This window comes from Castor canadensis, chromosome 2, assembly GCF_047511655.1.
Source record: "Castor canadensis chromosome 2, mCasCan1.hap1v2, whole genome shotgun sequence".
NCBI lineage: Eukaryota > Metazoa > Chordata > Mammalia > Rodentia > Castoridae > Castor > Castor canadensis.
In genome coordinates, this window is record NC_133387.1 from 188,445,525 (window position 1) to 188,471,349 (window position 25,825).

A 25,825-nucleotide genomic window follows, 5' to 3' on the forward strand; every position below is an offset into this window, starting at 1 on the left:
GATTCTCATCAGGTGACTTGGAGTCTCTGAACCTTCGATGAGTGTGAATAAAGGCCAAATGCTTCTTGCCATAATTGCTGTGACATATATGCTAAGAGTGTGGACCAGGAAGCATTGTGTAATCTTTGCATTTCTGTCCAGGTTCTCATATTAGGGAAGATCACTGTTAGGGTTCAGGGTGTCTCTCACGCTTCCCCTTTAGGGAGCTGACAGATGGGGTATGTACACAAAGAAAAATACCCAAATAGGAAAAGAAGTCCCACTCTGATAAACAGCATGGTGGTGCCAAGTTCTTGTAAAAGCCAGACTGGAGACTGTGGCCTAGGCCTGTGAGGAAAACGGTCTTTTCTATCAAAGTGTGTCACCATCTTAGCCATTTGAAGTGCCGGCTTCTTGTTCACTGAGCTGCGTCTTCTTATGAAATTACTACTACCCACCCCCAAATTCCAAGTGTAGCATTAGCCAATCAGGAGCAAATTGTGTATCTGAACTCCCCCAATCCAAGTAAAGGCCCTGCCCTACTGCATCAGGAATAAAAATGCAGCCTTATGATCTACTCCTGGTGCTTGCTGTGCCCATGTGCCTGGGCACCCTTCTGCAGAAGTACATTTTGCCTTGCCAAGACAATTCTCCTTCCTGAGTCTTCGATTGTGAATCCAGTGGTCTTTGTAACAGGCCAAATCCTGAAACGGAATTCTGGAACCCAAATCACAGCGAGAGAGGGAAAGAGAGACTGGATCACTTCCATGTAAACTCCCCCAACCACCGTGTGTGTGTAGACTTGCTTCAGCCTTCCAGGTGCAGAAAAGATTATAGAAAGCCAGGGTGGCCAAGTATAGATGTGTGTGTAGAGGAAAAACTTTTCCTCTACCATTATAGGCTCTACCCAGGTCTGTAAATTAAGCTGACACAAGACACATTAATAGGAGGAAAACACACTTTTGCTTAATATTTTTACCTGGACATGGAACCTCCATAGGAAAAATGGAGTTGAAATGAAGAGGCTAGGATGGAGAACTTATTTAACAAAGAATGATAAATTTGTAGAGAAGTGACACACAAAAGAAAAGGGGTTCAAACTCCTAAGGGTGTTAAATTGTGGGACAGTTGCTAGGAAATATGTGTGTATGGGAGAAAAACCTATGGAAGAAAGAGAAAGGTTACATTAGATTTCTTTGTATAGATTCCATTTTGGTATTAACTCCCAGTCTCTCATGGTAAGACTTCTATGTTCTCTGCCTGGTACCTCTCCCCTGGGACATCTTGTGACCAAAGTAGGAAGGGGGAGGTCAGAGAGCCCTTCCTGCACTTGCTATTTCTCAAGTGCTTCCAGCTCAAAATAACCAAGGTGCTAAAGTGGCATAGTTTGATGTGGTGTGTTCTGAACACCTTTAGAGGCTTCATCAAGGACAAAAAGGAGAGCTCCCTACCTCATGCAAAAGAAGTGTAAGGGACTTTGCTTTGAAGCCTAGCATTTGCATCCTTAAGTATGGCTCCTGCCATGTTAGACTTTGACCTATCAATTTCCCTTCTCTTTTTTTTATTGAAGGTAGTTTGGTTCTTCTGGCTGGGCAAGAGACCTTTTTGCCTCAGTAGTCAGAACTTTCAACTCACCCTCAAGTAGGGCCCCAGTATACAGTAAGGGCTCAGGGTTTCCTGTCAAAGGTGTGGGGAATAAGGACAGAGAGGACATGGGGGAGGGAGTCAGGTATGGGAATTCAAGTCTACCTGCCAAGCACTCCATCAATTAGTGCTTCTCAAGTTGAAAAGCTGCCCTGTTGGACAGCGTCCTTTGTCATCTCTTTTCAGTAGAGAGAAAATGAATATTGATTGATTCAGTTCTTGGCTGCATGCTGGACCCCTTCAAATGAAAGTGATTGGGTTTTCACTATTTGGCGAGTGACATTCATTTTAGGGCCAATTGCATCGTCTCAGAACTCAGTCCTTGGACTGGAAGCCTAGTGAGGTGAGTCTGAGAGTATTGTTGAGCATTTCAGGTAAGGAAAGAGGCGCTTCAGGTTTCCAGTGGTGTTGGACTAGTTTTCTGCATCCTAGAGGGGCAGGCTTTGCACCTGAGTCACTTAGTACCGCCTCTATACATTGGGTTTCAAGATGCTAAAGAATGATCCCATTGGATCTTTGGAAAAGGTGAATTATTTACTCCCAGTCTTAGACCCAAGAGTGGAACTTCTGGGAAAAACCTCTCAGACTTTTTAGTGAAATATTCCCAGTGGTGAATAAAAAAGTTTATCTACAGTGTCCTGAAGTTCATTAGGAAGTTGCCAACTATAAGCACAAATTTCCTTTGACCTCATAGAGTAGTGTAAGATCTCTCAATATCTTTGCATTCTTCCCCATAATGTGTATTTGTTTAAATATAAAAATAACTTTTTGAAACAGTTGTCATCCAGTAAAGCTGATAGAGGACAATGCACCAAGTTCATTCTGTAGCTTTAGGGACTCTAGGTTCTCCCCCTTACCATTGGGGTATGTTTTTTGGGGAAGTACAGTCCTTTAATGCTCAGATGCATGGACCCTCTGATTCTAAGCTCTTTGGAGGTCACTTTTGTAGCACAATTGCTCCTTGACTGGGTAATCCTCTCACTGGGTATGAGAACAGAATCTGTGTGCTCATGTGTCTTGAGCTTCTCTGATTTCTGGACAATTGTCTCCTTGAGTGTTCCAGAGGCATTGTATCTGGTGCCCCACTTCCAGGCAAGAACATCCCTCTTCCATCCCATGTAGACAGGGTCACAGACACTGATAGGGCTTCAAGATGGTGGGTTCATGATGGATTTTGATGGTGTGTTCTCTTTTCTGCAAAGCCACAGATGTCATCCATGTACACCAGTAAGCCAGTGGCTGAGGGCTAGTAGAAGATAAAACAGATCATGGGGCTAATGAAAATATATTATCTTTCATTTATAAAATTGTTGCCTTTGTATATCTAAATGGACATTTATTATGGGTTTCCATAGTTACGAGCAGACAAGGGTAGGGGGAAAATGAGTGAAAAATAATTGAAAATGCTGACTTTGCTATCAAAAATTACATCATGATATGCTCTCCTCTGTGGCCCTCCTGCACAATTCCCTCAGTTCCCACACACAGTTAAGGAGGGATGGAAGTGAGGGAAAGGAGAGAGAGACAGAGACAGAGAGAGAGAGAGAGAGAGAGAGAAACTTACCTAAGAGACTAGGGGAAGAAAAAGAGAGTTTAGCTTTGAGACCTCGATCTTTTCTGTCTATAGGAGATTATTTAAAAATACCCCAGCTGTTTGTTCAAATTCTGCTCTGGAACCCTAGGGCAATAAAATGGCTGGCTTCACATCCTCCTTAAAAATCTGTCTTACAGGATGAAGTGAGGTCAATGTGCCTTCTACATATACCAGCCTGAACTATGCTCCCATGGCTCTGAGGCCCCCACAGATCCAGAGAGGAAGATCCCAGCCCCTTGAGATTAGGAAGACAACCTGTCTGTATGTCATGCAGCTGAGCCATGGGGTGCACTTGCTTTGTCTCTGAGAAACTCTCATCCCTGAGAAGCAATTTCTGCTCCCCTTGACATTCTAAGATCTGCCTAGCTGGCTGGGAGTGCAGTGCCTGTGCTCAGCTTCTGTACAGACAGCATTTAATTTCCATTGTATCGGTCTGAGAATCTGGCATAATGAGGTATAGATCTCTTTGGCCTGTGCTGCAGGGAGTTCTCAGTATGGCAGGGATCCTGATTGGAGGCAGAACCTGATACTAGCCCTGCCTTGAAGCTCTGAAGCCAATCACAGATGCATGGAGACGTCTCATCCTTAGATTCTGATACTCAACTACATCTTTTCCAGGGTGGCAGGCAGTGTGGCATGGTGAGAAGAGTGTGGGATTTTGTCTAAGAAGGCCTGACTGTAATTCACACATAAGTGAGCTGTGGCTCTGGACTTCACAGGGTTGTTGCAGGAGTAATTACTCACATACCTGGCACCTTTGGGTCTGTGTCCTGGTGTTGTCAAGGCACAGAGCTAGAGTAGGAATGACAAAAGGGAGCTCAGTTTCTAGTTGTGCTCAAACTTTTCCCATGCTTTTACTTCCTCCTAATCCTAGCCTAACTGCTGGATCCTTAGGAGAGGTGATCTGTATATCTGATGAGAGCACCCCCACCCCTGCCATGTGAAACTTCCTGTGATTCTTTCTCCCCAGAGAGAAATGGGGTTCCTCCATGTCCAGCCTCTAGCATGTACTTCTGTTGTGTAATTAATTGTTTCTTCATCTCTTTGATCGAGACACTGAAGTCCAAGAGGGTAAGGTGAGTTATCTCCCTGAGTAGCTTCAAACAATAGCAAATCAATGACTCTTTGGTAAATGAAGGAATGAGTGAGGCTGAAAGAATCAGGCTGTGCTGTGTTGGTCTGGGAATTTAAGGATTTGGTTTTGGCTTTGAGAGGATCTGGTACTTCCAACATTTACACAGCTTTTCCTCTGTAAAGAAGTCTGTGAATCTGACAAGTTAGTATACGCCAAACAATGGCAGATCCATGACTCCTATGCTTCTATAGAGTTCTTTACATTTTCAAATTACTTTCATATTTATAATTGTGTACTTTGCAAAAACTTTCTCTTTGCTTTTTATTGGTATGGATTAAATTATGTATCAGATTGCATTTGATCCTTATTAATAATTTAGAAAAAAAAGACATAAGAAAGGTGAAATTCAGGAAGAAGCCAGGGGACCCGTCCAAGGCCACACAAGTGACTGGTAATGGAACCAGCATTAGCATTCTGGCCTTTTGGATGCTGTCTAGATCCTTTGGAGAGGGATCCTTAATTTCATTTACTAAACAGTAACTTTAGGAGGCAAGGAGAAAGAATCCATCAGGTATATAGGGATAACCACTTTGGTTATTCATTTTTCACAGACATTTTCTGCATAACTCCTTGGGTCATGCACTGTGGCAAGTACAGAGTATACAGAGAGCAATACAAGGGTCCAGTAGGGGAAGTGGATACAAAGGTGGCTCTTGAAGTATTGTAGTGGAGCTCTGAGGTCTCACAACTGCATGGAGGGAAGATATGGTCCAGGGTGTGCCCACAGGATGGTGGTTGATGTTAATGAGATTGAATATTGTTGGAATTGATGGTTTCAAGGGTTTGGATGCATAGCTTGCATACAGGTGAAACTTGATGGTAGGAGCTGGAGAGCAAAAGAAATTTGGAAGCCAGCTAATAGAATTTGTAATGACTGAGGGGAATGAAAAGGAAGATGAAAGGTAATGGTGATAAAGATGAGTAAAAAAGAGTTCAAGGGTGGTATTGCCATTTGGCAAAACTTTCAAAGAAAGAGATATTTGTGCAAAAAGGTGCAAAAGGAAGGTTGGAAGGAAGTCACTGGACTGGACTGGTGAAATGACTGTGAACCAACCATTCATATGACGAAGCCCTAACTTCTAACTCCCAGGAGGTGAAACCTGAAAAGAGGGAGAGAGGTCAGAGCAATATTTAATATCGCCTATCCTCCTCTCCTGCTTCCTCCTCTTCCACTTCCTCCTCTTTCTTCCTTCCTTCCTCTTCCTCTCCTCCTTATCCCCCTCCCCTTCCCTCTCCCCCTCCCCAGCTCCTCCTCCTCCTCCTCCTCCTCCTCCTCCCCTCCTCCTCCTCCTCCTCCTCCTCCTCCTCCTCCTCCTCCTCCTTCTTCTTCTTCTTCTTCTTCTTCTTCTTCTTCTTCTTCTTCTTCTCCTCCTCCTCCTCCTCCTCCTCCTTCTCTCCTCCACTGAGACTGAGGAAAGTTCATGTAAGCACACAGCAAAAAGACAGGCTTCCACATCCACCAAGCATACCCTTACCAGGCATCAAATCTGCTGTTAACTCTCTAGCCTCCAGTTCTATAAGAATGAATGTTATTGCTTATGAAACCCATTGTATAGTATTTTGTTATAGCAGTCTGAGCTGACTGAGACAATTGGTAAATATAGGTAATTATATCTATTCAGAATTGGCTGAAGAAATTGCAATGGCTTAACATAACATAGGTTCATTTTTCCTTCATGTTATCTATCTATCCAAAGTCAGTCAGGAGGAAGGAAGATGCTTCACTTGGTCATTGAAGAATCCAAGTAGATAAAAGTCCCCATATCTTATAGTGTTTCATCTGAAACATGAGACTTCCACAGACACCATTGCAGAGGAAGAACTGACTGGAGAGATGTGTACCAATTCTTCAGTGCACTATGTCACTCTACTCACAGTTCCTTGGTCTATATTAGTTAATAGCTTGCTATACCAGGAAGGGACTCCACACACTTGGTCTAGTCAATTAACATTGGCTGTCCATTTGTATCAAATACTGTGCCAAATACTTAGGATATGGTGATGAATGAAAAGGAATTGTGATTCCTCCCCTAGGGAGTTTTTGCCAAGCTCTGATACCTCATTCTAATCCTGTTTTCTGACCATGGGCCTTCTTTGACTAGTTCCTTCCTAGTTAGACTCTTGGCTCCTGTAAAGACCTCCTGCCTCTGTTTCTAGACTCTGCTCTTCCAATCAAATCTTTTCTAAGCTACCATATCATACTAGGTAGAATAGGTATAAATGTGGCTCTAAGTGAACCGTGCTTCTTCTAGCTTTTCAGCTGCAAGGATGTGGGAGTGAGTATTTCCCACATTGGGCCATTGGGTTTCTACTCATGGAGGATGGAACTTGGGCACCTCCAGCTAAGAATTATTCCCATCCTTCTCATGTGCCTAGTTTTAGGTGGTGGGCAGGGTCTGGTAGTGGCTCAGCTTCAGGCTTGCTATCTCCATGAGCAAAATACTATCCCATAGGCCATAATTGAAAATCTATTAACTCTGGAAACCAGTATTGCACATAAACCTCTCCAGCCCTGGCCATCCTGCTGTGGGTACTCCCTCCCGTTATTCCTATAAATCACCGGAGGTAGACTGGGAACAGATCGATGAGGAAAAATTATGACACAGCATTAGATTGCATCATACACAGCTTGAACTAGTACTTTTCTGTCTGTGGTAGGAGGAATCATGAGAATTAATAGTCTTCCTCTTCCCCAACGATGGGTTTATGACTTAGTGTTACCTATGCTCTATTTCTTCCTTAAAACTATCAATTAATTTTGGGTGCTTATAACTACTCAGTCACTTCCTGAAATTAGCAAGAACCACCTTTCTCTCCCCAATAGAGCCTTAATGGAAGTTTTAAATAATGATATGCTTTCCCAGCTCCCTTCTAATGCCTGATTCAAAACAAGGCTCTGCTTTGTCAGACTCTTCCCTCTGACCTTCTCCTCAGACTTCTCTTGGTTCCATCTTTTTAGGGAAGCATCAGCACTCAACTCCAGACTGTAAACAAGCTAACCTAAGGTCAAGGTGAGGGATTCCAGAGTTACTTTCCATCCCTTGTTTCAGCACTGCACTTCCCTTGCTTTGAAGAATTCCTTTCGGTATTCTAACTTCTTTGAAACAAAAGAAAGGAGTAGAGTCCTTAGAGAAAATAGCTCTGGTGATGCCTCTGTCCAGGAAAATTCCAGAACCTGAGTGACTGGGGTCAGGGTGGGGGTGGTTAGAGGTTAGCTGGGCAGGTGGAAGGCTTCCACCTAGTGGAAGGCCAATGGTCTTGGGTACCGAAGTGAAGCTGAAATGATATGGCACCGAATCCTGAGCGTCTCTGAACAAACATTTATTGAGCAAATATTTTCCAAGTGCAAAATATTATGCTGATTATTATTTTAAACTTTTGTCTTATTTGTGAGTGAAGCTCAGATTATCTGGTAGGGAAGCAAAAAATTCTACCCAAGATCCATGAGTATTTTTTCCCTTGTCATTCTCAAATAAGTTCTCAATAGGTTCACAAAGAAGAAAAATATCCCCTGGAATAATTAATCCATTTGTTTCCATATTCAATAAAAATAATTAATGTTATATGTATAGCAATGCTTGGATAATTTAATATATTTAAAGGTGACAACAACATAGTTCCAACACTTAACATACTTGAAATCTTATTTGAAAGGTAAAATTCTTGGACAAGCATCTCACAATTCAAGAAAATTTGAGATAAATGCTTTATAACTGGAAGAAAAGAAGGGTTTAGGGTTGGCATGTAGTTCAGAAATGGCATAATTGCCTGGCATGCACAAAGTCCTGGGTTCATTCCCCAGCAAGGAATAAAGGAAAGAAGGAAGAAAAGGAAGGAAGGAAGGAAGGAAGGAAGGAAGGAAGGAAGGAAGGAAGGACTTATGGATAGGAAAAGCAAGAAAAGAGGGTTTCTCTAACTGCTCTGGTTTCTACAGTATTTTGCACAAACCAGACTCTATCTCCACCTTCCAATGATACTAAAGTTAGAGTTTGAACCACCAGGCATATTAGCACACGTTCAAATGCCTGAGGAGCTGGGAGAGTGCCAAGGGCAGCACCTGCTGTCTTCTGAAATTTCCCTCCTCCCATGCCATCCAAGGATTCAGGAGCTGCCATCCACTGATTGGTCTTGGTAGGACCCTGGGACCTATCTGAGTCCATGGGAATTTTGGGTCATGGATCTTACAAAGTGGGAAGTCTTTCTTTTTTTAGGTGGATTATGAGATGTGTATTTGGGGAGCTGCTGTATTTCCAATGACTGAATGCGAGAAGTGAAGGAAATAAGTCAACTTACTGGCACAGAGGAAAGGATAAAGCAGAGGCTGGGGAAAAAGCAAGAATATGAGATGTGGGGAGAGTCCTGAAGGAACAGGACGCTGTTATAACGATAATTCCTAAATTCAATTTGAGTTCATGCTCCTGAGTTACATGAGACCTTCCAATGTCCTTATAATCCTCCATTTTGCTGAAACTAACCTGAGTTGGCTTGGGTGGCTGTCACTTGTGCTTATAGAGTGTTAAACTGATTGAAGTACACTAAACCACATGCAGAATTTACAAAAATATTATCTGAAAATCCATTCTCACAGCTCTCAAAATCCCTCAACCACAATGAGGGAATCATAGGTCATCAGTTTGTTGCAAACTAAGAGAGGATTTAAAACCAAGGCTCTGCAATGAACATGTTCAGAGCTCCCCTTCCCCGTAACAGGGAGGGGCAGCAGTAGTTTTCCTTCACCTCAAATCAATAGCGAGTGACTCTTGGAAAGTCTGATGTTGCCCTCTGCAGTAAGGAGAGCCCAGAAACTGGCCTCTGACTCCTGCTCATGAGAACTCAAAGGCAAGTCAAATGCTGTAGCTGTGAAACTAAGGTGGGTTATTGCTGCACTGATACTTGCCTGTGGTCCTGGCATTACGGGTTGAATCTTAAATGTCCCCTAAAGGTTCAAATGATTTTCACTATTGGGAGATGGTGGAACTTTTAGGAGGTAGGGCCTACTGGTAGGATATCAGGTCATTAGCGGTATGATCTTGAAGGTGTTAAGGTACCTCAGCTTCTCCTTCTCTCTCTCTCTCTCCCAAAGCAACAAGGCCAAACAAGCATGGACTTACACCTCTGAAATAATGACCTAAAGTCATTATTATAAGGAAACCCTTATATATTGATTATCTCTGGTATTTTGTGACAGCAATGGAAAGCTAACTAACACACCTGGGGCTTGTCAGAGTGAATGAGTCAGGAGTGTTTTTGGTGAACCATTTAGGCACCTGTGTGAGAAGAACAGGACTGAGCCCACTGTAAGTCTTGCCCAGAGGTTTTGCAGTAAGAGTCTAATAGAAGAACCTATGAGGATTGGATCATCAGAAAGCCAGGGCTTGAGGAAAGAATGGTCAACAGGTATGTGATGCAGAGCCCAAATCATGGGAAATGCTGTCTGTTTTTCCCAAAGGTCCTCTGAAAAGCCATGAAATCACCCATGTGAGGTCAGACAACGTCAGCTATCTCCAGGTCCAGCACTCTTAGAACCATTTTACTATTGGATCTATCTGGAGAAAATTCTCCTTTTCTTATTGACTCACCTCCCTCCTATGGCTCCAACTCTATAGATATGAGAAATAGTTGAACTGAGGAAACAAGGAGGAAGTTATAGCATCCTGTAGCTCTGTCTGCAGCAAATGTAGCTGGGCAGAGGGAGAGGGTTGCCTTGGTGGCAGAGAAGATGTCATGTGTTTGCCAATTTCTCCTAGATTCTCTTTCTTCAGAGGCATACTGACATTAGGGGAGACAATGTGGCTAGTTCTGGAAAAGGAAATCTGATTGGAAGTCCTGTGTGCCATGTGAGATGGAGGCACAGAAGGCCCCTGTGAGGTCATCTAGGCTCTTTTTCCTAGTTCCGCAGGCTATGAAGTTCTGCCTTGGTAATGTAAGTATGAGATCAAAGGCCTTGAATCACTGAGTCACCACATGGAGCACAGGTATCTGGAAAAGTCATCCAAACTACCATGGCCCCTGAATGAGTGAGAAGTAAATGTTACTCATTAACCACTGTGCTCTTAGGGTTCTCTGTATAACATGAGCCCATAATGTCCGAATTAATATACCCTTGTGTAAAGATCAATGTGTTGATTATTATATAGACCTGGGCACTGATAATTACTGACTTGAGAAACCATATTGGTGATTTCAAGTGACATACTCTCTACAGCGAACAGAAAAATTAGAGATTTTACCCAGTGTCCAGGGAAGCAATGTGTCCTGAATATGTTTGAGGGACAGTGGCAAACATAAACAAATTTTTCTTCTGACTTTTTCTTTCTGAATCCATCTCATGGGCCCTGTTTACTCAATACAATGGTTACACTTGCAATGGGAATAATAATCCTTGCCTCATAGAGTTTCTGTAAATTGAAAACAACTTGGTAAATGTTAGGTGTTTAGTAAAAGTCATTTTCTTTCCAGGAGAATGAGGGGGAAATATGAAAGTGTAGGTGAGAAATGTAGAACAAAGAGTATTAGGATGCAAATGAAAGTTGAGCCAGCTTTGCTCTTCAGCCCCAAACTGGACATCCCTCTAGGTCTAGGGGTGTGAAGCCTTCTAGAGATGTCAGAAAAAAATAAAATTAGAAAATCTTCTGAAGTTTAGAAGAGATTCCAAAGGACTCTCTTAGGTGATTGAAGATAGAAAGGGACCCATGGGAGCAGGCACTAATGGCTGGGTGGAGTTAGGCATGATGCCCAAGTTTTGCAGCCTCAGTTAGCTCATCTGGATTAAATCCTTCTAAACCCTCTGCAGCTCGGGCATCCATTTGGGGTGAGAAGGCTCGGGGACACCTGTGCTCTCTCCTTAGGCATGTAGGGAGAACCTGGATGGGAGGGAAAGCTGAATTGGACGCATCAATATCTTTAGTCCCCACACCCCATTCAGGCTCAGCTACTCTCTCTCTCCTCCCAAGCACAAACTGTTTCCTTGTAATGCCACCAGGAAAGTACACTTCCCTACAGCTGGCACAGCATAGCCCTCCAATCTCCCCAGGCCTGGACATAAAACGGGCTCAGGCTCCAAGCTGTGCGTGCGAATATAACACAAATATTTATCTTGACCATAAAATGCTGTGACAAGCTGCCCACTGTAGCTGCGGTCTTGTAAGGCCAAGTCTGGCTACACCAGGCAGCTCTGGGCTCTGAGCCCCACCCAGAGGAGACATGTTTAAAATGGATCCGGCTGGGGGGAGCATTTGCTACAACTGCAGAGACCAGATTCTATTTCAGGCCTGTGGTGTGTGTACTTCTTACTGACTTTTTTTTTTTTTTCAAAGCCAAATCAATATCAAGCCAGCCAGTAGATTTCCAGGGACATAAACTACCGGGCTTGGAAGGAACAGAAAGGCCTTTGCCATGGGGTCAGTAGAGCAGAGCCCTCTGGGAGGCCTTGACCCCGGCCAACGTTAGTTAAGTGCTCACCATAAAAGCAAGAATGTTCACTCATTTGGATCACAGCCTTGCAGAAACAGGGATTCTCATAAGAGCAACTCATTTGCCAGGGTAGGGTAGAGGATGCTCAATGAGTGAGTAGTGTGAACTTCCTGGCACATATCCTTTGGGGCTACACAACCCCACTCAGGAGCAGGGAAAGAGGCTGACTTCTTCTCCTCCAGTAAGGGCTCTTCTCAGGGCAGGGTTTTCTGCTGGTCTCTGTGAATAACCCTGCAGGGACTTCTCTCCAGCAGAATGAGAGAGGGGAGCTTTCATCAAAATCAGCCTTATGTAGTGTGAGGAAGGCTGCAGCCACCTGATTGCAGGGGCCACCCACCTTACTTAGCCAGTCTTCCAAGTTGCCTCGAATTCTACCATTAGAGCCTCACTCCTTTGGGACTCTAACAAATCCAGAATCCCAAAGCAATGGAGACACTTTTCACACTGTGAATTATTTGTCAGACCATTTTGCCTTTCATTTGCTCATTCAACAAGTCTTTGGTGAGTACACACTAAGGGGATACCTGGTGAGCCAGGTGCTCCCAGGTTGGGAAAAGCAACAAAGGCCTCAGGTTCCTGCAGGGTCAGGAGGTGATGCCACAGAAGGAGCTCAGAGAAGGGAGCCAGCACCAAAAGATACAATGGGTCCAATTCATGGCTGTGGAGTGGGCCTGACATGGGTGGACCCCTAGTTTTCCAGATGAGATGCAGGAAATCTTCAGTACAGGCTCCAAGTTGTACCGAGAGTTCCAAATTCTTCCATTTATTACAGAACCCCTGATTGGTCTCATCTGTGAGGACTTGCAGCTCAGAGAGAGAAGCCTCCAGAGATAGGGAGGGATGGGGCTAGAAGTGGGATGGGGTGGGTGAAGGTCATTACAAAGGGTTTACCTATCTGTGTTCTTATTCTGAGACCCCCTCATACTTCTCCCTCCCTCTCTCTCTCTCTCTCTCTCTCTCTCTCTCTCTTTCTCTCTTTCCCTACCTCCCTCACCCTCTTCCCAGTAGCTGTGTCTGAGAATTCTGGCAAGAGGTTGAGGAGGCATAGAGTCACTTCTCATCCCTCAGTTCCCCAGTACCTCTCCCAAGGCTCAGGGAGAGGAGGTTCCCAGCCCACATGCATGCATTCTGGAACTGGGACTGCTCAGAGTTCCTCTTCTCTGGGGACACAAGGTCAGAACCCTCTCCCTGCCAAGGTCTCCCTCTCCCAAGGCAGACTTTACCAGAGTTGATTTGTTATTAATGATGTTGTAAAAGCAGCAAGTGTGGCCAGGGGAAGTCAACTGGCCAGAACTGTGACAAAAGGGGAAATACTCTCCAGCATATGAATGCATGAATTATGATGCCTTCGGTTTGGGGCTTTCAGACATCAGCGCCTAGCTATGAACAGCGAAGTGCACTCTCCCCATCCCACCCCACCCTGCCATGCCTCATCTCACTCTCCCCCATTTGGAGTCTTTGGAAGGCCTGTCCTGCAAACAGATGTGAGAAAAGGACTAGAGGAGATGTCTGGACAAGGAAAGCAAGGAGTTAAAAGGTAGAGAAGTGATCAGATCCTTGAGGCCCCTCTCTTGGCTGATGGATCCACTCTGGGACTGGGACAATGCTCCCCACTGGCTCTCTGAGTCACCCTCTGATTTCTACTTCCACAATCTGATAGGTTAGGACCACTGTCAGGGTTAAGGACTGCAAAGCCTGCTTCTTGATCCTCTTTTGAGGGACTTGAAGTTTTTGCAATGTCACCTGATCTTTACCTGGGCAGAGAAAGGAGAAATCCTTAGCTGCAACTAAAAATAAGTCCTTTCTTTTTGATCTACAAACCGTTGTCTCCCCAGTTCAAAATTTAGGATTCAGAACTAATAAGTGATGCTAATAGTTCCTGAAGGATATATTCTGAGGTCTGGTAATCATTTTTCCATAGGCTCTAAGAATATAGCAAGTTCTCTGGGGGGTCGTCTCCCACCCCTGCTCCTTCTCTGGCTTCTCGAGTCTCTGTTTTTCACCAGCTATTGCTAATTGCTCATAGATCTGTAAATAATCTCATTGCCCCACAAATGCTGCCTCCCTCTAAGAGGATCTAGTAAATCCTGATTATGAATTCATGCCCCTACTTCTAACCTGCCTGCTCAGTCCTCCCACTTTGTCCCTGCTGGGTAGAAATGCACATAGAAACTCAGCCTGACAAGTTGAGCAAATGAGTGAACACATTTCCTATCCATGGGATAGAATTTCACTTGGAAATTGTCCCTAGCCTCGGTCAGTGCATCAGGTCCCAGGCCCATGTCAGGACCTGTGAAAGAAGAAGGAACAGGTGTTATGCAGATGAAATGCCACTTGCTGTTAGCACCTTTCCCTGCTGCCTAACCCCTTCCATGCCAGGGCATTGCTCTGAGCCTCTTTAAAGTTTCATCGTACTGACTTGAGAGTGGCTAAATTTTAACCATCTCCTAAACAGCATATTGAAAAGGCATTTGATTTCTGAGCAGCTGCCAAAATGAACCCTTCATGCAAGGTTCAGGCTCAGAGCTCACTTCTTTGAGATATGTGCTTGCCTCACCTTCCAAAAAGATAGATCCCAGAAAGGCTGGGCCAGGTAGACCTGTGGGAAAGTCATACAGGCCTATTGAGATGACCATACAGAGAAAGGACTAAGTGGGAGAGGACTGTCAGTCTCTGAGTAGTTTCACCAGTCAAAGTCAAGGTCTTGGGGGGCCAGAAGTGAAAGAAAAGGAGGTGGGGCCAGAGAAGGAAAGTGTCATGCCCTGGGTAAGGGTAAGTACAGGAGAGGACTGCAAACTTCCCTTATCTCCACCCTGCTCCTCCTTTGCCAAGTCTGCTGGTTTCTCTGGACCTTCTGGGAATGGTCAGCCTCTCCTTTTGCCACCTTGAGTTTCCTTTCAATGAAACAAGGTCCAAAGAGATCCCTAAGTGTCAACTTCTGCCAGATTTGTACCTAAATATTCCATCTCAGAGCTATCTCTTGAGCCTTTGTTGGTTCTAGTTTGCTTCAGTTTCCCCATGAAGCTAAAGTGGGTGGAGGGCAAGGTCACACTAAAAACAGTGTTTGCATTGCTAAGCAGGAGCACTGTCATCTGCACAAAGTCCTGTCCATCAGGAACCTAAGGCAGTAAGCAATCTTGACTATATATACCTGCTGGCTCCTTGTTCCCCCACATTCTCCGCCATGACGGTGCTGGTTACAATTCCAGAACTGACTATAGACCCATATTGCTGCCCAACCTGGTGATTCTCTGCTAGGGAAGCTGCCATATGGCTGGATCTCCGTTCCTGTAGGGCTGCTTCTCTCCCTGCCGCCTGACATCACACCTCTTGCAGTTCAGATCCCCCATCACAGATCCCACTTGCCAGATAAATATACGCCCTTGATTGCATGCCAGGAGCCACCTTGGCTGGTGAGTATCTGTCACAGCCACACATGAGTCCTTCTGCCCCATGAGTCTACTGGAGTGCAAATTCTGGCTGGTCAGTCAGGTCATTGCTCAAGCCCACTCTCCACAGAGGCAAAGTGGAAGATGGGCTCCAGGATGGTGCAGGGAGAGCATTACATTGGCTTCTTCTGAAGTGTGGGGACATAGCGCAGTGTAACCCCCAACAGACCTGGACCCCCATGCCAGCTGTGCTATACTTGCACATAACGTGACTTTGGTCAAGGTTCTTAGCATCTCTGAAATTGGTTTTTCTCACTGTAAAACAGGAAAAACAAACCCTTCCTTATACACTTGTGAAGATTAAAGATAATGTGTCCAGTATATAATGGATTTTCAATAAATGTTAATTCACCTTTCCGTCCCTCCCCACCTGATGTGGTGATTTTAAGTGGGGTAGCGAGGCTCAATCGATACTTGCACATCCAATAGGGGGCTTTTACAAACACAAAGTCTTTCAACAACCATTAGAAGCCAACTTAGCCAGCCATTTCTTGTGCTTGATTGCTGGCAGCTCTCTTTCTTATAGTATGGTTTTGAGCCCCTGCTTCAATACCTCTAGGGACTGTGACCTCATTAGCTCCCAAGATAGCCCATTATTTTTAGAGAGTGCTGCCTGTTTGAATGTTCCCTTGATTGAACGGAAACCCGCTTACCCATAACTGTCATCTGTGTCAATTTCACCTGCAAGACTAACTTTTAAAAATGTATTTTTTTAATCTTTTAATTGACCAAATTTTATCTGTGTTAAGTTGTTGTCACTGTGACAAAATTCCTGAGATAAACAATTTAAGGCAGAGAAGATTTGTTTTGGTTCATGGTTTCAGAGGCTTCAGTCCATGCTTACTTGGCCTGTGATGGGGAGCACATGGTGGAGTCAGCTCACCTCATGCTGAGAGGGAAGGAGAGGGAATGAAGGAGAGACAGAGAGACAAAAAGAGAGAGAAGAGAATCTGAGGGTAAGATGCGTCCTTTAAAGGCACACCCCCTGTGACCCACCTCCTCCAACAAGGCCCTACCTCCCAATGTCCCAGTTTCTTAGTAACACCATCAGCTGGGACCCAAGACTTCAACCCATGAGTCTTTGAGGGGGGAGTCCTTCATATTCAAAGCATAACTATATTTATGGTATAAAATATGATGTTCTGCTATATGGTTATGTTGCAGAATGGCTACTCGTGCCAATTAACAGAAGCATTACTTCATACTTACCATCTTTTGTAGCATGGATTAGACCATTTTTCATTATTATAACAAAAGACTCAAAGTAGACTAATTTATAAAGAAAATAGGTTCATTTAGCTCACAGGTCTGGAAGCTGGAGGTCCAATATCAGAGATTCAATTCGTTCTGCCTCTGGTGAAGGCCCAATGGGCAGATGGCATCTTGAAGGGAATGTGTTCTAGAGGGAGAGAGCCTATCACTAGAGCTCTTCTATCTAGATCTCTCCTATCACTAGAAAGGAAGCCAGAGAGCAAATCAAGGGTCAATCTCACTCTTACAAACAACTCACTTTCGAGAGGACTAACCCCGCGTCCCATGAGCGACCTTAATCCCTTCAGAGGGCAGTGCTCTCAGTTACCTAAGGATTTTCTACTAGGTCACACCTTTTAAAAGTCCATAGCACCTCCCAACACCACCACCCTGAGGACTAAGGTCCCAACAGAGAGAATCTTTGAAGGACACACTCAAACAAAATGTCAAAACCATAGTATGGTAAAAAACACTTGGAATATTCTACTCTCTTAGCAATGCTCAAGTGTACAATATACCCTTGATATCTAGAGTCACTGCATTGTACAGGAGGTCCCATGAACTCACTCTTCCTGTCTAACTGAAATTTTGTTATGTTCTGATCAACATTTCTCAGGTCCTGCCTCTTCTGTGATAGGCCAGCTTCCTGTAGTCCCAGCTGGCAGCTCTCAGAGTTATTTTATGGCGGTGCTATTTATTTTCAGATATGACAAGCTCTTTGCTCTCTGCACAACAGCCAAGCAATTGGCTGTAGGATCCATTCTGCTATGAGTGCCTGCTCACTTGGAATCCCCGAGAAAAGGGCTGGGGGGTTGGAGACCTGGGGTTAGGCAGGGCTGTATCTGAGCCTCAGGACCAGGAGTTCCTCCTGAGAGTGAGAGTTAGAGCCCCAAAGAGAAGCAGGACAGATAAGATCTTCTGAAACAGGAAATATTGCTGAGAGGAAGGTGGTTGGTCCTGCAAGGAGCAAGAGGAGGTTAGAGGGCATGAAGGGCTGTGTTTCTAGACAGCTCAGCCCTGAAGCAAAAGGTAGTACAGCCTGTTTGAGGGGGCTGAGGACAGCTGGTGCTGGTGACCCTGTGATGCAGGCTAGGCACACCTGTCAGCTCTGGAGGACAACACCTGTGACCACCAGGAGGCTGGTGCAGCTCAGAGGAGGGCCTGGCAGTCAGTGGGGTCACGAGACTGCACTGGAGCACGTCTCTGCACCTCACCGACTGCTCCACCAACCCTCACTGTGGCTGGCAGTCAGCCCCATGGAAACAGCCTGTCTAATGTGACATTCCACAGAAGCAGTCTCTGCCACAACGCCTGCTAACACCTTCATCGTCCACAATGTCAGTTCTTTCCTACTGGGGTTTCCTCTGCCCCACCCCCTTTCTATTGCAGGGACTGTGTCTCCAGAGGTATATTTTCCTATTTTCTGAGGTAGGGGGTCACTTTCCTATCCCAGACCTGAGTCTTGGAGCCTTGGCCCAGCAGGCTTCTAAGAAACCTCTTCTTAATGGTGTCTGGGTGGGAAGAGAGAGCTGTGTAATTTGAGGAATCAAAATGCCTCTTGTCACAAATATATTTCCTTAGGCCAGCTAGACGCAGGTGCTGGAATGTTCCCAATTCCAGTCATTTTTCTGTTAAGAACAATTTTTCTTGAGAAAGACCCTGTCAAAATGCAAATGTTACCAGGAGGGGTAACACATTAACTTATTACCATCCATTATCACTTGAGTGCAGTTTATCAGCTTCCCAGCTGAGAACAGGGCCCTGGGGAGAGAGAGGGGAATTCAGAACAGGTAGGGGCTGACACAGGGCAGGGGAAAGGCTGCTGGAGAGGAGCCCAGGCAGTACTAGGTAGGGTGTCCTGGGGATGTGTGAGAACACACAGGGAACAAGGAAAACTAGAGGGACAGAGATGAGAACAGAGACCCAACTTGGCCATCCGGGTCCTGTACAAGGCTGCTTCCCCAAGTCCCAGTATAAATGATGTTTATTTTCAGAGAGGGACATTCTTGGATAAAGATAGTTTCTTCCCTATTACAGACAGAAGAGACTTCCCGTGGATTATTTGGAAATCATTCCATTTAGTTTTGCCATACATTGTTTCCTTCCTAACCATTTGCTGTTTATGCTAATATTAATACTAATTTGTATTCCCTGAAGACATACTGACTGATAGGGAGGAAGACCAGGTGCACTAAATAGTAGAGAAAGTCAGACTGAGATTAAAACTAGGCTGTGGGTACTTCAAACAGAGGAACCCACACATACATAACACAGCAATTGAAGCCTTAGGCAAGTTTGTCTTTATCAATCTCTCATGATAGCTACAGCAGACATTTTCCTCTCTTTCTGTTCCTAATAGCCATACAAATTGGAATTTTGTGCTTATTTATTTTGCAAAGAAGAGAAGCCATTATTTTCTACTACTATAATTTCCTTCTAAAAAAAAAAATTAGACCCTATGCATTGAAGGTCTGTCTTGCTCTGCTGCAAACAGTGTCAAGATGTGGAGATAGAAAAGGGACCAAAGGCTGGTTCAGCAGGCCAGGGGAGACCTTTAATAGGAAGTTAATACAAATTTTGAATATTTTTGGAAGGGGATTGCTACTGAGTAACACTCTTCTCTATCCCTACTGGACTTTCAATAAAGTCTGACACACATACAGAAGAGTGTGAGTAGAGTGCCTGTTTGTAGATTCTGTGAAGGAGTAGATGCTATGTGTTACAAGAAAGGTACAGTGGGTCTGAGCAATATATTAGTCAGATTTCTGTTACTGTAACAACTATCTGAGATAAATAATCTTAAAAACAGAAAAGGTTTATATTGGCTCACAGTTTTGGCAGTCCATGGTTTGCTTTGGGGCTTTTGGTGAGGCAGCACATCAGGTAGGAGCATGTGGTATAGTAAGCTACTCACTTAGGGTGGGCCTAAGACTTTCCATTAGGCGCCACCCTTTAAAGATTCCACCACCTTCCAATAGTGACACGCTGGGGACAAAGCCTTTAACACATGGGCCTTTGGGGGACATTTGGATCTAGACTATAGCAGGCAGCAAGACAGTTACAGATGGAATTAATTCAGAGGAACATGCTTTGAGCCAGCTGTGACCAAGAGAACAGAACCACCTGAGAACTTGGAAGTCCTGGGATGACTTTAGACTTTCAAGGAGTGCAGAAGTCACAGGTTTCCCCTTGTCAGAGAAAGGAGAACAGAATTAAGGGAGTAATGATAAATCCTGAAGCCAATTCTTGTATTTTGTTTCCTTCAGTCAATCTTCAAAGCAAGGAGAGGGTGCAAGTCATCAGAGCCAGTACTTTCCCCACCCCACAGAACTGAGATGCCCCTAGCGCACTAAAGAAGGGAGGAAAATCAGGGAAGCTGGAAAGATAGTTTCTGGTGAGCGTCCCAAGAAAGGAATATCCAGGCTTACAGGAGGCAGCTTCACAAAGTCCCAGGAAACAGAATGCATGGTGTGTAGCTGAGATGGATGTGGCTCAGAAAAAACCCCACAAATGCAGAAAGATTCTGTGACTGGGGAGGGAAGGACACAGAGGTGACCAAATGGCCTGAGGACCATAGCCCAGACAGGACAAGGATATAAGGTGGGTGTCAGTGAGGCTAGAGATATCACCCTGTTAACGGCAGTGGTGCAGTCTGTGATCAGAAGATTTCCAAATTCTTTGTATCCCACGTGGAAGAATCCATGGCAGGGCACATGGGTGTAAATGGAGTTTATTAAAAGTTAGGGAAGGGAATTTCAAGGTAGGACCAGGTGGAAGCTGGAAGCAGAAAGCATCTTTCTCTTTTCCAGGTGCTTTTAAAACTTATGCTAACCTATGGGAAGGGAAGAACCTGAGGATACCTGACCAATAATGGATGCATGGGGAGGGGCATGGGTGGTCCTTGGGCCAGGTGAGGGTGGTTTCAGTTGTCCCAGAGCCAGGGTGTAAATAACCTACACACATTTGCAATTGAAAACAAGGCTCAGAGAAAGAGGAATGTTCAACCTGAAATACAATATCAAGTCATATATGTTCTAAGAGTCCAGAACTTTCCCTGATTTTAGCCTGCCTCAATCCCAGGATGGAATCGCCACAGCTACTCAGTGCAACAGCATGAGGTTGTTTCCCTTTGGACACAAACTCCCATAAAGTAAAAAATGAGAGGCCAGGACTTCAACGAGATTAATTTCCTGCTACTGAATGGGAGCTCAAAAGTGAAAATCATTTGGGTTGCAGAAAGCGTTGCTATGAGTCTCATATAAACGAGTCTTTGAACTGAGGATCTTATCCATGGCACCTTCTCTTAGAGTATCTTGGGTCTTGGCCCAGATGAAGTACAACAGGCAAGGCTCAGGGATGGTTTTGGTGGCTCCATAGAGAAGAGGACTCCTAATTCCCTGATTCTGAATTTCCAAAGGAAGAGGACAGAGTGAGGACAAGGAGCCCTTTTCTGGGCTGCGCTTCCAAACAGTGTGCTGAGTCCAGAGCAGCCAGCTGCCTTCTCTCCTTTCTCACACAACCTTGCCATCTGAACCCCCAAGTTAGACTATCTCAGCCAAGAGGATGACCTGGAACCAAGTCAGCCCCTACATCCTTGTAGCAACACAGGGAGTGCCTGGCCGCCCCCACCCCCAAGCTGGACTCCAGGGGGAGTGACTCATCAATAGTGACAATGGCCAAACAAAAACAATGAGTAGGCAGTCAGAACCACCCAAATGTCAGCAGAGAGAAAAACTGTCAGTGAATGAGCTAAAAAACAGTTCTACAACAGACATCCCAAGGATGGGGTACAGCACTCCAGTCGCCCCTCTTGGCAGACGGTCAGCCCCTACTCGTTGGCAGCGGGCAAAGGGATACGGGACATCTGAGCCTTCTCAAGTCACCGCTCTTGAAATTCCCAACATGGGTTACTGCTCTGGCCGGCAGCCAGTCCTCCACCCCCTCTTTTTGAGTCTGTACACAAGGCTTTTCTCTAGACTCCAGGAAGGTAAGATTTCCTACCTTTTACTACATAATTCTTGCCTAGCTGAACTCTTTCTTGTCCCTTTTCCCTTTGGTGAGGGGGTGCCATTTATCCACCAAGAATAAACCAATTTACAGCCTTGCATTTGTTGCCTTGGCTTTTCTTGTTTTCCTTTGACCTTGAGAGCCATAGTTTGGCTGCTCTACTCAAGGCTGGAGTGTGCTTTCCACTATGTGGGTGCTTCCTAGTGTGTGTGGGTGGGTGCTTTCGGTTTTGGGGGATAAGAGATGGAGAGATTTACCTCTGCTTTGCCAACTAGACCTCAACCTCCCAAACCCTAGAGAAGGAGATGGGCCCAACTTTGCACCAGTCTATAAAGAATGCCCCCACTCCCCGCCCCCACAGAGTTCGTAGCCCCTAGAGGTCAACCATTAATCACCTTCTGGAAACCTGTTGCAGGGTTTGTAATGGAAATGACTCCATCGCCATGGTAACCCTGGCTGGCCTGGCCTGAGGCTGCTCTGGGCTGCAAGGCTCTTCTGGGTTTGGGGTTTATGAGTTCCTGCCTGGTAGGTCTTGCAGCAGCTCCTAGGCCCGGGATGATGTAGGGCTAACCTAGTCCTTATTCAATCCGGCTCACCCATTTGAAGAAGATGAAGCTTTCACTATACCACTGGCCAACTCTCTGTTGATGGAATGTACCACAGATGGGCACATTGTATACTGGGCTCTGAAGTAGACAAACCTGGACCGAAGGACCAGCCCTGCCACATACCAGTTGTGTGTTTTGGGATAAACTAACGAAACACTAACTTTCAGATTCTACCTCTCTGAACAGGGTAATAATATTCAGTTTACAGTGCAATTGTTAGAATTTAGTAAGCCAATTCTATAGTGCAGGAGTGACAGGCTTTTTCTTTATTGGGCCAGACAGCGAATATTTTAGGCTCCGCAGGCCATATGGACTCTGTCCTAGCTGCTCAGCTCTGTCCTTGGAACATGAAAGCAGACATGACCAATAGTAGCTATAGAGTGTAGCAGAGCTCCAGCAACTCTTCCTAGTTGGTCGGACTTCTGGTGGTCATTGCTGGGTGGTCTGGGATGACCACTTTCTGGGCAGGAGCTGTGTCTGAATGAATGAATGATGCATATCATCTGCTGCCATAGAAAATGGGTACCAGAGAGGGCAGCAGTCAAGGGCAAGATGAGAGGCTCAGGTTGGCCACAGAGTCCTGGCTCTGACAGTCTGTGCACAGTCGCATTCACACGTCAAGGGAAGGCTGAAGTGTGCAAAGGGCCCCTTGACCCGCTATGCTCAGCTGTGATTTATTAACACTCTTAACCCAGGCAGGCCCTTTTCCAAGAGGTTTGCTGGGGACGAGAGAAGGATATGGGATTACCTAATCCACTCAGAACACTGATTTATGCCAGCTCCAGGCAGTGAGGTTTTCTGAGACCCTTCAAGAGTGAAGCAGATTTGGAACCCTGCTTTAAATTCAATGTTCACTGGTTCCAAACAATCAGTGGGTAGAGACGGGCCAAATTTATTCTGACTAAAGGGCTCTCAGCCCTGCTGAGGGGTGAAGCAGTTCTTAGCAACCAGTCCTTCTCCATAAGACAAGAGGCTGCCGGGTCCTTGGAGCCAGGAGACCATGACCTGATGGACATCTGTCTGTCCTTTCAGAGCAGTGCCTTGCTGCACATGAGCTGGGAAAGTGCCTTGTTTCAGACTCAGTCCAATGATCCCTTTGGGGACTGGGGCTGACTGTCATCAGATCTGAGCAGTTGGTGTCCAAGGGATCCTGAGGGAGGAAGAGTTTGGTGCTGGTCTAGACCAGCACAGGACTTTTCTAGTTCAGGATCACAATGTGACCATAAGAAAGTGTTTCTCCCTCTTGGGCCTCAGTTTACCCCTCTGTAAAACAGGGTCATTTCTCCTGTCCTGTCGGCCCTATGTGAGCAGGTGGGTGGGAAGAAGGCTGGCTGAGAGCATCTGTGGGAACAGGTGGTGCACGACTGCAAGAGAGTTCTATTTATGTGGTTTATTCTGATGACAGGGCACAAGCTTGGAATGCTAAGCAGCTGTTCTTTCCCTCTCACCCCTGTGGTGTCACCATGAGAGGGAGTATTTCTAGTTCCCACTGACAGCTTTCTTTGCCATGGGAGGTTTTAGTCAATCCCTTAATACCACTGCCTTACATGTGGATGGCACTTCACAGTTTACGAAGCAGTTTCAGAGCTATCTTCTGGTTTTGTCTCCATAACAACCTTTTGAAGTTGGCACAACAGGCAGAACTAGCCCTAAGTTAAGAGATGAGGAAACTGCCTGCAAGCTTGACCCTGTGCCAAGTTCCTACTGCCACTAGGTGGCAGGGCTGAGACTGGGACTAGTGCTCACCCCACCAAGTGAGGTGGCCCACTGTCCTCTCCTGCCTTTGCCTCCTGAAAACTTCTCAGGAGACTTGTTCTCCTTAAAAAAAAAAAAAAAAAAGTTCTTGTTTACTTTTATTACATCATTATAATTAAGATATTAAAGAGCAGTCTTGAAAAAAGCTAGAGGAAGAGTTTTCATCTTAGAAAGCTGCCTTCTGCAGTCAAATAAATGCTCTACCACTGAGCTATACCCCCGGGAGGCTGCCTTCTGTCCCCAGTGCTGAAGCCCTTGTCATTATCACCAAAATAAGCTTTGTTTTCCAATGCGACTCTTCTCCCCCCAGTCCTCCACAGATGCAAACCAGTGAGGTTTGAGGGAGAGTGAGAGCTACTTCTACCACCTTCGCATAGGGTTCTCCCTACTCATTGCTGAAGAAGAAGCAGTTGGAAATCCCAAAGAATTCTCTCTGGCTGTGAACGTGCATCCAGCTGTCTCTACGCGTCTGCACTCACCAGTGTGCCGGCTGTTCCACACTGCCGGGCCCCAGTTCAACTCATTTCCTCTTCGAAGACTCAGCCATGGGCTCTGAATGAGGGTCACAGTGCTCAGAGTCCACATACCTTCAGGCCTTCCCAGTCTCCTGAGACCCAGACACAACTTCTATAACCAGATGCACACAGAGGCAGTCCTCACAGTTGCAGTTGCTAATAGGATCCATTGTGAACTACAACAGCCAGAAATCTCGTACCTTCCTAAGTTTTTTGTCTGACTGGTAGCCACCATCGTGAGCCATTGAAGTGAAAAATAAAACCAATAGTAGAGCCAGGTGCCAGTGGCCCATGTCTATACTCTCAGCTACTTGGAGATCAGGAGGATTACAGTTGCAGGTCAGCCTGGACAAAAAGCAAGACTCTCTCTCAAAAATAACCAAAGAAAAAAGGGCTAGAAGTGGGGTCAGGTGGTAGATTGCTTTCCTAGCAAATGCAAAGCTCTGAGTTCAAACCCTCGTCTACCAAAAAACCCACAACAAGTAACAATCCCCCACCAATAACAGAAAAATAAGCCCAGAAGGCTGAGCCAAGCTGCCCTAACAGAAGAAAGACCATTCCTGAAGAAAGTGAAAAGGAACACAGACTCCTTGCAGAAAACCATCCTTCCTCTTCCTCTCTGTCCTCCTTTCATTATTTCTCCCATAATAACACCCGCCCCTCTTTACTGAGTAGACGGCCTCAGTCACAGAACCTTGAACTCCGTTTAAGTTTAATCAGTGAGGTTTGTGTCAGTTTTACCTATAAACAAATTCTGAAAAATTATCTAAACAATTTCATTGTGTTGGAAGTTTTTTGCAGACAACATTGCAAGAATCTTGATTGAATCTTCGTTACCTTTAAGGCCACAAAAGTATTTTTATTGTAAGGCATTTGACATAACATTGTATTAAAGGCATATCCCAGACTATGACATTGACTCTGCCCAGAGGATTCACCTGCTACCTCCTCCAGACTCTTCCCAAATCCTTACAGTGCCTGAAGTCGGTGCCCACCCATATTCCTCACAGCTATAGGACCTGTTGGATTTAGTCACCTACCAAGAATTCCTTGAGAACTTCCGGTGGGATTACATCTAGTGGGGTGCGATGAAGAATTCCCCACACATAGGATAAGATTCCTGTCCTCATGTAGCCAAGAACTAAACAGTGTGGCTACAAGAGCCACCCTCAGTGTGAACTTAGATTTTCAGGCCCCGGCCATGACAAGACCTCCTCCTTCTCCCCTCCAGTGCCTCAGAGTCCTTTGTATGCACTGTGCAAGTTTTAGCACAGCACTTACCATGTTGTGTTGTGGGTTGGTCGTTGTTTATTTCTGGATCTATGAGGGTTTCAAGCTTGAAGTCTCTACCTTGCAAACGTCCTAGTGTGGTACTTGTCACAGGTCAGTTTTAAAGGAATTTTTACAATGTTTAT